The 17,739-nt window shown below is 40.8% G+C and overlaps 1 long non-coding RNA gene across 1 annotated transcript in view; it reads right to left on the bottom strand.

Moving 5' to 3' along the window:
* Positions 1–17,666, bottom strand: part of LOC109310565 — a 23,647-nt gene extending 5,981 nt beyond the window's left edge. Inside the window, exon 1 of the long non-coding RNA XR_002101249.1 lies at positions 17,608–17,666. This is a non-coding gene — a long non-coding RNA (uncharacterized LOC109310565). The remainder of the gene's footprint in view (positions 1–17,607) is intronic.
* Positions 17,667–17,739: the final 73 nt, after the last annotated feature.

The raw sequence follows: 17,739 nt of genomic DNA, 5'->3' as shown, positions 1-17,739 counted from the left end.
AGGGGACCCTCGGGGTGCGGCGCGTGCCTATCCGTGTCATGGATGTTACATTATATTTGTTGATGTAAATTTTTTGTTATTTTGTTATTGCTATTATGGCAGCACATGCAACTAAATAGAATCAGAAAACAACAAAATTGTGACTAAAGTATTATACATGATTTAAAGGGAAAGCATACTACAGCTAATACATGTAAGAAAATGGCAGCACCCATTCTTACAAGACCTTTGAGCCCTACTTTTTTTTCGTTCTATGGCCATACTGTTTGCGCAGCACTCTACCATCTTGGGGCGTTTACATCATGAAATGCAACATTTTCACTGTAATTTTCTGTTGAATGCACTGTTTTACACAAGTTATTCAAAGCTTTTGACCTGTAACAGTTTATCCAATTAAAAACCAAACCAAACCACTTTTAACCAAAAACTGTGTGATAGATGAGAAACAGGGCAATTCTTTTAGTTTCCAATATTGGATCTACTACCAAGAAATTCATTCTCTCTGTTTCTCAAACTTCATCCTGGAAAAAAATGTTTGAGGGGAATCGTAGAAGTTCTTTGATTCTTCTTTGTGATGCAGGGTAATACAGGAGTCTCTCAAGGCTTTTGCCATAAAACACAAAGCGGCCAACATTCTCCTATCCAGCCACAAGAGTCAGGCTCGAAGCTGATAGTAAAGTGTTATTCTCTAGTGGCTCATCTCAAATGAGTCTGTTTCCCCTTGCACAAGCATCCAGTCACAAAACCCACTACTGGCCTCTATTGGCACTCTTCTTTTTAAAAATCAAGAACTGAAAGTCCCAATGAGACTATTTTCTTATCCCAAAAGCTTCAGGCTTTGACAGAAGCACGCTGCTGGGGAGTTTGCGTCTGTCACGCTTGGACTTTAGACAAGCATCGACTTTTGTTTTTCAGATCTGCCAGTCCCAGACCTTCACAATCACTATACTTACAGAGGAAACTAATATGCTTAAAGAGACACTATCAAGAAACTCAAGGTCACATGATCTTCCCTACCATCTTCCACTCTATTATGCACCCACTTGTTCAGTGGCAATCAAATGAGACACACCCTGCCCCAAAAGTTTATTATATTAGTAAAGAGAAAAAGACTTTTAGAAGCAATGAAGTCTGGAACTTGGCTAGAATCTGGAAAGGCTATTGTACTATGAATTAATTTCTAATAAGTCATCCATAGCAATTTAAATCTATTATCCTTAAAATATTGGTAGGAAGATTTTTTTTTCCTGATATTTTCTTGAAATGTCAAAAACCCAAAAATAGACACCAGCATCAGTAACAAACGAATCAGTAACAAACTAATCAGTTTCAAGCAGAATAAAAGCAAAATAAAATGAACAGCATCAAGAGGGAAGAGTAAACCAGTTGTGAACAATTATCTCTGTGTTTATATTTTAAGATATTATTAGTAAAAAGATGCTTTAAATATTGATTGGCTTGATTTTGTTCTCTCATTCTAATTTAAATTTGGGTTAACTACCAAAGTGAATGGAATTACTACAGCTTCAGACCAGGGTAAGGGAGAGAAAAATGAGGCCCATGAATTTTAACTTGGCAGTATCCTGTTACATAAATAATTACAGTACAGTGTATACTTATTTAATTAAGGGAATGATGGGTTACACTTCATTGGAATTACTTTGCAGTTTGGGATGTCATTCTGCAAGCTGAACACATTTTAATTCTATCCTTAAAGACATACATCAGTATAGCTCTGCTTTATTTTCATTGAATTCTCTGAAATGCTGAATGCTGCAGCTGCTATCCTAGCTTTACTACTAGTCACCAAGCACTTCATCTGCAGAGTGGGGCAGTGGGATTTATTCATACTCTTTAATGTTAATGGGACCTTTCAGCTAAATCCTGATATATATATATATTTGTAGTGATGCTGTGCTAGACAATTAGTTCCTGTGCCTGGTGCTGTGGCAGTTGATGCCTTGACTATCTGAACTCCATTTGTTTCCCGTAAAACAGTGACCTTCATGGTCTGACCTGTGTGGATGTAATCCCTGCATACCCCAGCACTGCCTTTGTGTAGAGCAGAATCAGTAACCCCATTCAGGTGATAGAAATATGTTGTTGGGCACCTTTCTAAGTCACTGAATAGGATGAATCCACATGGAACCATATGAGATGAAACATGAAGTAACAATGCTGAATTTTCCACCCACTGAGTGCTTCCACTTACGATTAATGGAACTTTTTAATTCTCTTCTATGACTACTCTGTTCACTTAACACTGGATTTATGTTCATACACTGCTAACATTGTCTACTGCTCTCTTCTCTTCTAATGCCATGTTTTGCAAGGTTCCTTGCAGACCAGTATTTATAGCTAGGTAATAAAAAAATTGCCATTTCTTATTATGTGGCTATCTGATGGAGGCTTGCCTTTACTTCATCCCATATATCTGTCACTCAAACTCCTCAAGAAAACATAAGTTAGTTTTATTTGACAATGAACCCTTATTTTTCAAACCCTCCATCATCATCTTGAAGCTCTTCAGTCATGTCCAGTTCACCCCACATTCTGCTCAAACTCTCTTACTATCCCAGCATATCCTTATTGTACTTATCAGAAATTGTTTAAGTCCTTTCTCCCTTTAGTTAAAGTGGATGTGCAAAAATAGCCTTAAAAAGTATCACAAAGTTATTCTTAACCCAACTGGGCAAACTCAAAAGGTTTCAGATAAGGTTGAAGCAGCACATGAATTATTTAGTATGTACCTGGAAAAAAAATTTCAAGATTCACCCATCACTAGTGCTAATAAGGTCTGGTAATGGGCTGAAGAGAAATGTGAGAAGTAGCACTGATTAAAGGAGATGAAAAGGGTTTTGCAGAGACTGTGTATAGAACTATGCAAGGCATATTTCCAACACTGTTGGAAAAAATGTTTCTGTGAAAATTTAGACCTTGGCAGACAGTAGCTGCCTTTTATTTTGGGGGTTTTTTTATATCACCTCTAAAAGCCTCCTTTAGCAAATGGAACCTGATGGTGTCTTAGGTACATCTGCACCGGACAATGCAACATTGTGAGGAATAGCCAAGCAAGTTCTCAACCACCAAGTTCAGTTACTGAACAGTTAGTGCTGTGCTTCACCTAGGGTGACATATCTTGCTTCTCATAAAAAGATGAGCTAGATACTACAGTAAGAAGTACAATTAAACCCTATGCTGTGAACTCCACTTAGTCACATATCAGTTATGTGCATAATTCACTTAACTGCATAACATGATTCTGGTGCCAATTTTTTGCCTACTACTTAAATTAAAACACTAGTTAACTCCTTACCTTTTAAGCACATACACTTCTTAACTGAACAGGAATTCTTGGCCCCACTGCCTACTTTGTAATGTAATTGTACACTGTCTAACTCAGTGGCTCTCAACCTTGTTAGACTCAGATCACCCCACAGAAAATGCCAGCTCTTGAATTTCATTCATTTTCTTGACTACAGGAAAAATATTAGAGCAATTCTCCTGGAAAAACCCAAAATACCACAACAGGTCAGGAAATGTTTACGGTCATCGATTCCTTCCTGAAATCTCTGGGCTTATCCTGTGAATCCTGCTAACACACTGCATGACCCCCTGTATCATCCTTGACAGGACCTCAGGGCACTCCAGGATGCTGTGGTACCCTGATTGAAAATCGCTGGTCTATCTGCATCTTTGGTGAAACAGACTGGGAACCAAAATTCCCCAGGTTTCTAAAGCAGCCCTGAAACGGCTAGGTCCATCAATTTTAAGGCTGTTATTAAAGATATAAGACATCATGAGACAAAATTAGGAGCCTTAATGAGGTGCAAAAAGCTACAGGTAGGCTATTCCTGTAGCTAATGAGCAATACACATTCACGATGACTGCGGCAAGTGCATTTTTTGGTTAAGTGCACATGGCCTTCTCCACTCTTGAGGCTGTGCACTCAGACAAAGTGTGCGGCAGCTAGACTAGAGGGAGGAGAATGCCCATGCGAGGAAGCAATGGGGAAGCGAGGGAGTAGGTACATATAGCCTTAGTAAGCTGCTCCTTCACAGTGCTAACATTTTCTGAACAATTCCAATTCTTTGCTGGCAGTCGATTTGTTTGAGTACCCTTGGGATAATACAGGCACAGGAACTGCTAAAAGAAACATAGTATAATGCATGTTCCTCGAGGCACTTTTAATGATCAAAAGTGGATTTCTGATCACATTAGAGGTCATTACAACTGAAATTCCATTAATGCCAAATAAAATAGTCACAAAATATTAGGACTGACAATCCTTTGCTAAAATACACCTGGAATATAGGTCAGTCAGTCGCTCAATTACTCTTTATGGAAGCTTTTACATTTTCCCTTGGCTGGTGCGGTATTTGGATCATCTGAGAAAAAGATTACAGGATCAGATGAATCATTGGTCCGATCCCGTGTGACACCTCCTACATAGCACACTGGTTTCCATTTTTACCTTTTGTAACAAACTCATCGACAAACTGAAAGAACAGACAAGTTAAACTCCTGGGCCATGTCCAGATGAACATGGAAGTACAGTATGTGGCACCACAGACCAATCTGCAGCAACACACACTGCACATTCAGGTGTTCCCTGTGCTGCTACCGTGCAGCATGGGGTTTTTTTTTTTTGGACCCCAGGATCTCCCAGGGTCAAAAAAACCTGTGCCTTAAAAAACAGGGGGGATCACATAGAAGCAGCACATCCTGCCCAAAACTGGAGCTTGGAAAAAGCGCCTGGCAGGAGCACCAAAACCATGCAGGAGCCCCATGGCTGCAGCTCCCTGAGGTAATGCTGCTGGAGCCAGCACAGTTGCTGGTCCTAGCCTCCTCTTCCCCACCTGGGGTAACCTGCCATACACCAGGGTGCATTCCTTGGGGACAAGAAGGACCAACACAAGGTGTGTCACTGCTTCTTGTCCCCAGGGAAACAAATGTTTGCACTTGTGTGGACGTGGCCCTGGGTTTTACACATTTGGCAGAATGCATGTAAGGAAGGGAATATGAAATCAAGACAGAATATCTCATCCAGCTACAAAGGATTAATATGTAAATCCTGTGTCGGTAAGCTTGGAAAAGCCAGCTACCACCGCAAGTCTCAAGGGGATTGTGAGTGTGTTTAAAGAAGTTAGTGCGCTCTTATTTCCAAATAGTCAATTGCCCTTTAGGGCAGGCAGGAAAGGAATGGCTTCACAGGACAGTCTTAAGAAAAGACTAACTCTGCTTTGCAGAAATACCAACATAAGATTTACAGAGTGCTGAATCAGGTACAACTGTTGCATCTAGGAAAGCCCCCAAAACAGCTGCTCAGCTGGTTAAGTGAGCACAGCTCAAGTAGTTGCACTCTCAAATGCATTCTGAACTGAAGACACGGCCACACCAGTCATTCAAATATTTCAAATATATGCTCTTAGGGACCTTAAGAAAAGCTTCCCCAAATCATCTGCAACTTAATTATAACAGATTCTAATATGAAATATTAGTAGAAGCAGTATCGGGAAAGAAGAGAAATATGGATCTTTAACACTTATGGCATAGCAATTCTTGTTACGTGGCTTGTGCAGCTCAGGTACTTTCATGAGAGACTGCATTTAAATAAGTCAATAACTTTCCTTTTCTGAGACCTCAAGTCAGGCTTTTCTTCTTGGCCAATTAATAGGTCAGATTCTTGCTCCACTATCTTGTGAATAAGTATTTTGGTGTGGAATGAAGACACCAAAATCAGATAAAAATATACTGCTATGGGTACGTTCCATTTACACAGTTTCCTACTGTGGTATAACTGTGTAACTGCCACTATAACAATACTAAATTTGTTCTGTATTTCAATAATGTGGGATTAAACACAGCTTCCCCCCCACCAGGGAAGACTACTGGTGAAAAGATTGTTTGTTCTTCAACTGAAAGATGTAATAAGACAATAAATTACCCTACTGGTAGTACCAGAGGTGTTAATGTAACAGCCAGTATTACAAATCTTTTCATACCTGGTGTGGTGGCTGCCTCTGAATGAACCCATTACTGTCACACCTGAGCCCATAAAAATCAGGAGCTAAAATCCCCAAATTATGTTATGGTCTTAAGGAGAGCTCAGAAAAACGAGTTTAAGATTCTCTGTCATTCACCTTCTGGTTCATGAGTCTTTTGAGTGCATTGTCACATTTCCAAGCTGTCCTCTGCAAAGAAATAAAAGCTGAGACATATTTACATGATTCCAAGTTCTGAAGCGTTAGGAAAAACACCAGTTATTTTAAGACTTACACTCAAATCTTCTCACTCACTGACTCTGCTGTATTAAGTATTAAACCCAGTAGTATGATTAGGCCCAGCAGTTACAAACAATATTTTACAGTTCCTGGGCCTGATACTACTGTCCCTGGAATGACTTTGTCTTCAATAGAAGCAGGCCTTAGATGTAGCTGTAATTATAATTTCAATCCGAATAACTGAAGTCAGGCAAATCTTAAGGCAAATTTATTTAGGAATTTTCTGGAAGGCGATTTTCATACCTTAAAGCAGCAAGCAGTAGCTGCATTAGCAAAGTGCTTGAGGTGTGTCTGTGTGTGGGTATGTATATGTATGTATGTAGGTAGGTATACACACAGACTTATTTTCCACAGTTTGTGACAGGACACTATTTGTGACAATGAGGACTTCCACTGTGCCCAATGGCTTAGAAGAAAGGTGCCAGGATAACAGTTTTCCCTAAAGAATAGTAAATATTAACTTCATAGTACACTTGTTAGGGCAAACACATGGACAGAATATAACACTGCATGATATTTTTAACTTGAAAACTCAAAACATGGAGGCAAAACATACATGATGATTTAAATTATGAGCACCTGAAAGAGCTGATTTTTAGATCTAAAGCAAGTAGAATATTTGAATGTTTATTAATCTACACCTGAGTATTTTACCACTGACCAATATAATGACAGGTATCTAAAATGAAAGGCAGGGTAGGTTTGCATAGTACAGACTAACTAAATCAGAGGTGTATAGCATAAACTTTTGTAAACTGAGGGTTTACTTTATCAGATAGTCTGTAAAGTACAGATCTACCTTGTCTTCTGCCTGACTTTGGACTAACCCAGTTACCCACCTCTCTATAGGTATTAAAGATATCATCTTCCCAATCAGTGATAGATACCAAAGAACAACCTCAACACGTGTTAACTTCAAGGTTAGCATATTCCTAAATAGCTGTTCTGCTTGACATAGTATACTGATCTATGAAAATATCTGAGCTGGCCACAGGATGTCATTGTAACCACTTGACTTTGTAACCAAGCTTCTTTTCTCCAACCCTGGCACAATAATCTGTGCATTACAATCATACTGGCTTCTCCACAGAACACTGCTGTTGTTCTGCCAAACAGCTCTACTTTCCAGCTAATACAATTGCCTCCCAACTGATAACAGCCTAGCAATATAAAATACTTGGTTGTTAACTGCTGTTGTGACAAATAATACTATTTTGCTGACAACCCCATTTTTTCAATACAAAGTCACTTGAATTACTTATTATTGACACATGGAACTGGTTTGCTATTATCTAATTTTAAAAAACACATAGTAAATAGCAATTGTGAACCTGCCACAACACTCACAGCTTTAGCAGAGCTAAATTAAAACCTATAATGAAGCCATCTTATTACTAGTACAATCCTGTCAGACTCTGGAAAGTAAAAGACAAACTACCTTCTTTACAGGACTATTATAAGACCCATTTTGGAGCAGATCTACAATACTTTTGCCTTTCAACTACAAACCCCACTACAGTAATACTGTTTATAACTCATACAGCTTAATACACTGCTTATATTTCTTTATTGCATCAGCATGAGGAGTATTAAATTTATGGAAATGATTTAATATTAAAATACAATCCATCCTCAGTAAGTTGGTTAATATGCTAATAACTCTGTAGCAATAAAGTGGATGCTTTGACTATGTATATTACCCATCTCTCGTATACAAAACACTGATTGTAAGCAAGAAAGTGCTACACATTAAAGGTCAATTTGCAAAATAGCTACTAAAACTGTTCTTGAAAAAACTGCAAATGTATTTGTTTGCCTGCACAAAAATCTGCTTATGTCCATGCAAATATATAGTTGGATACATAGACATTTGTGCCAACAGTTTTCCACGTACTAATACCTGTCTTTCACTCACAAATGAATGCATGGGCAAGTACTATGGATACAATTTAGAAGTCTGTTAAAAAAACCTAACCCCAAAATTGTATGGCTCTCACTTCAGCTAAAAAGAAATAGGGACCTAGTTTCTATTACTTTTTAAATACTTTTTCTTATACAGTTTCCTACTTAAACACATTAGATAGATAGATAGATAATTTGCCATAGGTCACTACAGACCAGCACAGTTTTGCCTATATGGAGCTCTAGGGAACACAGGCACTGCATGTGAATAAATCACGTTTTGTAATAAGAAAACAGCATACATAGTCTAATGCGTTTCTACTGCAGACCTTGAGAGACACTGCAGCAGAGCCCTTGCTTTTGTCCAGTCTATGAACTAATCAATATTACAGCACAAAAAACAAGCATTTGACCTCACTTATCCCTACTGGAAACCAAGGGAGTCCTTAATTTTCCAAGCCTTTAAAAATGCTAGGGATGTGTTTTTAATGAGAAATTCCTTTTGCATGTTTATTACCCAATGACATTTAGAAGCTGTCTTCTTTCAGTTATGCCAGTGTATTCTGCTATTGTATTCAATGCAGAGGAAAAGCTGATGTGATCTGTGTCCTATTTACACTGTGCAATGGCAATGGTCAGTTTCCTGGGACGGCTGTGCTGTCTTATTAAAAGCATTAAGGTGGGTAAAATCAATGTGGACACTGGAGAGCTGCAAGGATGGGAGATGCAGGCTGAAGAATAAGCTACATGGACTCTCCTTTCCTTTATGAAAAGCTAATGGATGGAGGTAAGTTAGCTACATGGGCAGCCTCTCTGACTGGCAAAAGCCAGCAGAGTTAAAGACCCAAAGTGTGGTCCTGAACCATGATGGTAAATAAATCCTAAACTGAACCTAAAGGCAATCTGAACAGAGGGCTTCCAACAACCGCAGCTCCCAGCTCACAACAAATCAAAGTGCTTTTATTCTCCAGCTTCTTTGTCCAGACAACCTATCTTCCACTCCTCAGCCCCTATAGCAGGCCCTAACATTTGCTTATGAACAGTCCTCACTTTCCCGCTGTGGATCGTTTCAACCAGATTCTGTGGCTCCAGGCTCTGAGGCAAGGCAAGGCAAGGCATACTAATGCATATGCACTTCTGACTGGTGTCACCAAGAGCTCTGCATGCAAAACGACTGCACAATTGAGCCTTAAAGTTGGCCACATCATCTCATAATAAATGTTCCAATAGATAAGGGGGGAGTATATATATATATATATATATATATACACACACACATACACACACAAATATACGTATCTTCAACAATAGATATGCTGGAAGATAGGGCGAGCAGAGTGACTTGGACACATTGGAGGATGTGTCTCACGAGGTTTGCAAGGACAAGTGCAAAATCCTGCACTTAGGATGGGACAATCCCATGTGCCGGCACAGGCTGGGGGCTGACTCACTGGGCAGCAGCTCTGCAGAAAAGGACCTGGTGGGGTACAGTGGACAATAAGCTCAGTAAGAATCAAGAGCGTGCTCTTCCTGGGCTACACTAGTAGGAGTGTTGCCAGCAGGTCAAGGGAAGTGATTATTCCCCTCTATGCACTGGTGAGGCCACATCTGGAGTACTGTGTTCAGTTTTGGGCCCCCCACTATAGAAATGTTGTTGACAAATTGGAGAGAGTCCAGTGGAGGGTGACAAAATGGTGAGGGGGCTGGGACACAGGACTTATGAGGAGAGGCTGAGAGAGCTGGGCTTATTTAGTCTAGAGAAGAGGAGGCTGAGAGGGGATTTAATAGCAACCTTCAACTACCTGAAGGGGGTTCAAAAGAAGATGGAGCTGGACTGGTCTCAGTGGTGGCAGATGATAAAACAAGGAGCAATGGTCTCAAGCTGCAGCAAGGGAAATTTAGGTTAGATATTAGGAAGAATTTTCTAACTGGGAGGGTAGTAAAACAACTGGAACAGGTTACCCAGAGATGTTGTGGACTCTCCATTCTTGGAGGTTTTTAAGACCCAACTAGACAAAGCCTTGGCTGCAATGATTTAGTTAGAGATGATCCTGCTTTGAGCAGTGAGTGACTGGATGACCTTTTGAGGTCCCTTCCAACCCTAATTTTCTACGATTCTATAACGCACAAAAAGGATTTCTTGAGCATCCAGCCACCAAAAATTTTCTGCAGTCATTTTATTCCTTATTAAGGAACATGTCATCTCTGCATTGAGTTTGCATCAAAAATGCTTGAAGTGCTGCAAGAAGAAGTACATTTTCCTGCTCTGTATTCTTGTCTTTATTTTATTTAAAGGGTTTTACTTCAGAGCTTTGGGGACAGAGATCAAACAACTAAACTGGAATTCTGAAGCTGAAGTTTGTTATCTGCATTCCAAGCATAAGTTTTCTTAAAATTTCCCTCAAAGTCAGCATCCAGAAGTTATTTTGTGCACATTTTAGATATTATTTGGTGGAATATGGTGCAGAAAAATCTGTCTTTGAGAGAAACACATGGATCTATCACTTAGTCAGACAATAGAATTAATCTTATAGTTATGGCACTAAATTGAGATTTAGGAGACTAGAGTTCAGTTTCCAGATTTGCCATACCCTGGCTAATTACTTAATCCTCTCTCACAACATTTGTACATGTTGTTAATCTAGACTGAATACTGTTTAAGGATGGGCTGTGCAGTCTAGTGTACTGGGGCCCTGATTTTAGCAGGGGACAGATACAGTATTTAACCCTGTATTTAAGATGACTCCCCCCAATAATTAGGTTTCTATACATGGAAAATGTATCTACATTATAATTATCCATGTACAGAATCTAATTATTGAAGAATTAGATTTGGGAGAACTGGCACAGTGGGGAGACTGGGCACGGGTAGGGCCTGCGGCTGCAGGGGAGGATCAGCAGGGGGTGCAGAGGCAGGGGAGGGCAGGCAGCAGCTGCGGTTCTGACTCTAACCCATGGCTGGGGCTAAAGCTGGAGCTGAATCAGCTGTCTGCCCCACACTGCCTCATACTCAACTCCGTCATGGGGGACTTTCCTCCCCATGTTAAAGGGGAAAAGGACTCATCTACACAAGACGTTTAGTATGGAGTAGAATAATTAGCTCTGCAGTGGAACATCTTGGTCTACACATGAGGAGCTATTAGGCTGACATAAACTAATTAACTCCTCCATAGGTTAGTATGGCCAGAAACAAGTACTACCCTATGGCGGAGTTATTTACTCCATTGCAACGCACATGTAGATGCTGACTGGGGCATGAAGATGCTACAGTGTGGGGCTGCCTGCTGGCTAGTCCTGCACTGTAACACCCTCAAGCCCCAGTCAGTCCTTCTGCAGCACTGAGATGGGCTGGCAGGCTAACTCCTGCAGTCAGGACACTGCCTCCCTGGCTCAATGTGCTGTGGTCCTGGGCGCAGGTGTAAACACTGCACCCAGGAGCAATAAGCTCCAGCACAAACTATGCCAGAGTTTATTGCGCTGCACTAATATTCACATGTAGACATGTTCACTGAGCAAGAAACAGACATGCTTTCAAGATTTTTAATGCTCCATATGATGTTGTGCCTCAGCCTCCTCCTTTTTTTTTTTTTTTACAATTTTAAAATTTAACTTTTAAGCATTCAATTTTTTTAAATATATTTTTGGAGCTGCAGCTATTATAAAACTGCTATTATAGGGGTCAGCAATGTTTTCGGGCAGAGTGACAAAAGCACCTCGAAACCTTGACTTGTAAGATGTTGGCATGCTGGGGTAGATGGCGGGGGATCTCCAAAGGGGACAGATCCTCGTCGTGGCAGCGCAAGCCTGGCCTCTTTCCCACTGTCCATCCTGAGGCATGCGTGCCAAGCAAAATGCCTTTGCATGCACTGTGGCACCTGCGCCAGGGGTTGCCTATCCTTGTGCTATTATAAATAATGACATTGGCTATATATCTTTGTCTTTCTTACAACCCACATAGCAAGTTTACGATTTTTAAATTGATTTAATCCACCTTACTAGTAGACAAGCAATAATCTCTCCCTTATATCACATCTTTGGTGTCTGTATATATTAATTTAAATATTACTGATAATCTTCCATTAGTGCAGCTAATATCTCTAACATGGTACAACACCTTTGTTATGTTAAATTTGTTCTCTTCCATATTGAAACAAGTTGATCTGAATTTTATACCAAGTCTGTGTCTGACAACCTGTTCCACAGTAGATTCTCTATTTAGACCTAGCTTCCTAAGTGAAACTATGTGCCCCATAGAACAACTGTAACACAGTTTCATTTGTTCTAATAAATGCATTTTAAATAAAATTAGAAGATGTAAAGATCTGCCTTTTTGCCTTGGGATGCATGACTGGGGCTCCAATTAAAGTCAACAGGAGCCCTGCAAGCACATCTGAGGGCAGCCTTTTATCTCTAATCAGAGTTGTTGAAAAACAATACATATGAAGCCCTATCTACTGCACTAAAGCTACTAGGAAGCCTTCTACACAAAGGGATAATAGGACTGGGAACCAAGTAATCAAACATAAATTAGCCCATACCATATGCTCAGCTTTTAGACAGAACTCCTTAGTGAACAAAATGAGAAATCTACTTCAAAAGGGATGCCCAGTGTAAAAACTGATGGAGCTGGCCCATTTTTGCTTTATTCAGTAACAAAATCTCCATGTAATTTAAGAAAAATAGGTTTAGTTCTTTTATAAGGACAAAAAAATTATTTGTACGAAAACATTCAATTACATAATTTGTGCACATACATTTTTTTGCGCAAAATTTCTGTACATGCCTAATTTATATTGTATTTGTTTTTGAAACTCAGAAGGAGATAAGTAGGTATATGTGCTCTGCTAAATTGAATGGGTTGTGGCACAGACATTATTTTATTGTCTAGCCACTGCTACAATAGGAAACTTAACATACCATACAACTGACACCCTATGCATTTTGTTCAAGGGCAGTATTTCCACTGAGCACTGTGAGAACATCAATCTTTTTGTTTAAAAATATTTACAGAATATAACCCAAAGTATTTACAATATATTGTTATGGACTTCTTTCCACCAAAATCCAATCTGTGTGTTAGGTTGGTAATATTTTATTATAAAACAGCATGTATTGATAAGTCAATGAAACACTGCTTTATAGGATAGCATTATGGGCAGTTGCATTGAAGGACACAGTTCCACATGTACAATAGGAACTGCAAGGCAGCGTTCTATGCTATCAGCTTTAGCTGGTATCATATTAATGAGTTCATATTTACCCTTATTTTCTCCCTGCTTTCCTTATGTATGTGTGACATCCAAAACACTTTTCCTGATACCTAACTTCTGCCCCTTACTGACCTTTCCTAATCCATTCCCTTGAAAATTTACCATTAAGGACTCCCATCCTTCATGAATCCGATACAATGTTTATTACTGTACTAAGAAAATACCCAAGAGCACACTGTATACTAGACGGAGGAAAGGAGCTGTACTTTTGGATGTTAATGGCATAGTGGTGCAGCAGGAAGCATGCATGCTTCCTCTGCATGTACTGCATCATTTACTAGATCCAAACAGAGGTTTACAGAAATGGAGTAGCACAAGTTCATAGTGCAGTTTTTACATCCCTGATCTCACTCTGAATTTAGCTATTCATTCTGGGATTTAGCTCAGGCAGCAATGCCACTGCAAACCTCTCCAATTACCACTGTTCTGCTCCTGCCTTAGTTTTGCACCATTTGTAAATGTTTATTAGTCTGTGCTCCCAATGGTCTTCTATATACATAACACTCACTTTCCCGCTCCCTACTTTCTTTTGTGAGAATCCACCCTATGGGCACAGTATGCATAGTGATATTGAAGACCCTTACATGAGTTCTCTTGAGCTTTTTACACAAGCTATTTAAAAAATCTTCTATTTCCACAGTTATTACTGTACTGCGTGTTCATAAGCCAGCACACATTTTGATCTTGCAGCCTCATATGCTTCTGTGTGTGTAAAGTTTTGACTCATTGCAGAAGCAACAAAGATGCTGCCATGAATGAGTAAACTCAATAGAGGGCTTCTTGTTTGAGAAAGAGGGAGAGAGAAAGAAAAAGAAGCCATTCTTTAGCACTCCCTCCCTCCCTCCCCCTTCCCCACATAACCAGCTCATGCAAAATCTCTGCTACCAAACATTTATTAAAGAATAGATTAGAAGCTCTGTAATTCCAGAGTGACATTTCTTCAGAAATGTTTTAGAACAAGAAGTTAGTGTTTGTCCAAGATGTTGGTAGCGTTAGTGAGAGCCCTCAAGAGCAAAATCTTCTATTTCTCCACAAAAGCAAGCAAAACACATGCAGGAGTACTGTCAACTTGCACATCAGTATTATACCTATGAGCCTTAGTTTGTGCAGCAGGGACCACTTCTAGGATGGAGACAAGTCATTCTGCATCTCCATTCAAATCTCTCCTACTCAGCACTAGTGTTTTTTAGTCTGCAGACACCAGTTAAGCAAATTTGCAAATGGCTACTGAGTTATTTCACAGGGCTGGCTGGACCTGATGATCTCACGAGGTCCCTTTCAGCCCTAAACTTCTGACAATCTGTGAACACTCGTCACCGATTAATATTTTTAATCGCTACCAACCCAGCATATATTTAAAACAATAAACTAGAGATCTGAGTCTGTAGGTTACTATCTCCTGAGCCATGCTAAGGGTCTCCTTCCAGCACTTTCAGAATCATTTTAGGGAGACTGGAGTTGTGCAACGCTGACAAAACTATAACAGATCAAAACAGAAATTTTTGTTGGGTAAATCAAGTGGAAGAAAGGTATGGTATCTTTCCAAAAGACACCAACATAGAATACAACACTTGACATCTCTGCCTGTAAACAAAAACAGTCGCTGTAATGCTTATTATAGCAGGAGGCATGCAGCAGTCACTAAAAACTACCCAAGCTCTCTACCACCACCTCACCTTTGGGCCTGAAAGGTATCTGGCTTGTTCACCACGAGGTGGCAATGTTCACTGATGCTAGTGCATGCAAAGAGGATGCCACAGCAGGAACCTTGGCTTAGCCTACTTCGTAGAAGCCTCCAGATGGAGACACTCCCAAACAAGGGCTACAAGACACCTTTCAGCTTTCCACCACCTCTTCCACTTAAATCAGTCCATTAGCTCCATATCTGGTTGCAAAGCTTACTTATATTTTATTTTCTGGAAATTAACCTAGCCTCAAAATGAGACAGCAGTGACATATCACCTAACCAAAAGTATGCAAAAAAAATAATAAATCAGGATACATTTCACTTTTAGATGATCTGGGCAGGGGATCCTGCCCTAACAAACACATCTGACATGCTCTCTTGGCTGCACATGCTCATGTCCATCTGTTAGGGTGGAACTGTGCCCGTTTCAGTTCATATGCACTATGCAAACAGTCTGCATAAGACTATGTAGCATAAATATCACCTCTTAAATAACAAGAGCTGTCCTTTTGTCAGCACTGAAAAAACCAGCAACAAAAGGCTTCTTGCTCTTCTACGGATCTGCTAAGCTTAGGTCAACAGTGGAAAGAGAAAGATTTGAAAATAACAGGGCTATCTGTGGCTTCTGAAAAGACAATGCATACGTTTAATCAAAAGAGCAGCTTGTCACCACTCTGTAGTTCAGTTTAATTCCTTAGGGTCATCATCTGCTACACGACTGTCTACAACCAGGGGCAAATACAGCTCCTTTTAAGGAACGTCTTCATTTCTCTTCAGATGTCACCAACAGTCAAATGGAAATGTCACCCTGAATAGCCCAAGTGGCTGGCCAACAAAATGATACCTAATATTCCTTCCCATGATACAAAGCGACTCTATAGTTTTCTCATTGCCTCTCCATAAGAAATCCACTTGGCTCTCTGAAGTCATGGCGGTAAAAGTCATGGAAATCAGACTGCTACTAAACTACAGCTAGATCCTGCAGTGATAACTGACACGGCCCGTTTCAATCATTGTGAGCCAAAACCTGTAAATGTTTGTTATCCAGCAAACAGACACAAACAAATCTGCATAAATCTGCCCTTCTAGGGTAGTAAATATTTCAGGTGTCCTCAGTGCTTTCCCTGAGACGGCTCAACTTCAGTGTGCAGCATCTTCCGTACTTACGTCCCTTGCTTTACATTATTAATTAACAGAACGTGCACAAGACATGAACTAGTGCTAGACCAAGCACACTGTACTGAATATTTCTGACAGCCTGCACAATGTCAAACGTTACGGCTTTGAACCCAAACGGGGAGAGCCTACTGCCAGTAGTGTAAATGAAGGGATATAACTGACTTCATTAGCAACAGAATTGGACAGTAGTACAGTAATAGTAAAGGTAAAAGAAGGTTTTTATGTCATTTAGGGCTTTAGTGTTTGATTAACATTTACATTTGCAATCTAAGGTGTAATAATGTAATGATTTCAACAGCTGAAACGTAGACTGGGTTATGTAACAGCTGATGTTTTAAGATTTCTCCGTCTCAATCTTGCGAATTGCCCTCAGTGGGGCCTGGGGTTAGCCCCCACAGCTCAGCTTGTACACTGGGGCTTCATTTAATAAGCAGCTGTCGATGGAGTTGTTCTAAAGAAAGGTCCTTTTGCTGCTCCATTTGGTTACCACTCTTAAAAAATGTAAGGACAAGGCCAAGAGTAGAAAAATTACTTTGCAACTATGACATCATCTACTTCCATACTTACATAAAACACTGGTCCTAATCCTACACCCGGTGAAGTCTTCCACAAAACTGACTCCAAAACAGGGCAGGTGAGACCCTTTAAACATCGATCTGCATCACACTCCACGATGCAAGTCAACCTCTTCACCTGCTTCCCTATTTGCAGAATTTGGCCCATAATACTACCTTACTGAAATTCCTTTCCATGGGAAATCAAGCAGTCTCGTGTCCATTTTAAACAGAATCCCTTAAGATTATTTAGAATTACTACCACAATAACCCCCCCGAACTTTTCTGTGGTTGCTTTTGCAGATGCAACATTCACAACCGCCTGCCCTTTCGGTCAGACACTACTGCCGCCCGATTTTAATCCCGTTATTTGAAACGCAAGCCATGTCCATCTCCATCTTTGGAAAGGTACCTCCGCTGCAAGCCTCTGCAAGGGACCGGGCAACCAATCCGATACAGGGGAGGTGTTTATTAGCTGTGACACCCTAGGCCACCTCTCCATCACAGCACAAGAGGGAAGCGAGCGTGCCAGCCGTGGCACACCCATGGGGGGGTGGGGCAGGTAGGAAACCGACCTAGTTCTCAAGCAAAGCCCAATCCCTGCTCGCCCAGCCCCGCCCTCGAGGTGTGGGCGCTGAACCCCCCGTGCTTCCAGCTCCCGCCGCCCCGCCAGACCCGGCCCCGCGCTGCCGCCGCGGCTCGCTGGGTGCCGCTGCGCCTCCGCCGCCTACCTGAGCCGTGCTGCTGCCGGAGGATGGCCGCCTTGCCGGGGGGCAGGTAGGAAACCGACCTAGTTCTCAAGCAAAGCCCAATCCCTGCTCGCCCAGCCCCGCCCTCGAGGTGTGGGCGCTGAACCCCCCGTG

Source organism: Crocodylus porosus, unplaced genomic scaffold (genome assembly GCF_001723895.1).
Source record: "Crocodylus porosus isolate Cpor-Errol unplaced genomic scaffold, CroPor_comp1, whole genome shotgun sequence".
NCBI lineage: Eukaryota > Metazoa > Chordata > Crocodylia > Crocodylidae > Crocodylus > Crocodylus porosus.
Note: the sequence above shows the minus strand (reverse complement) of the source record. Positions and strands in the feature narration are given on the sequence as shown.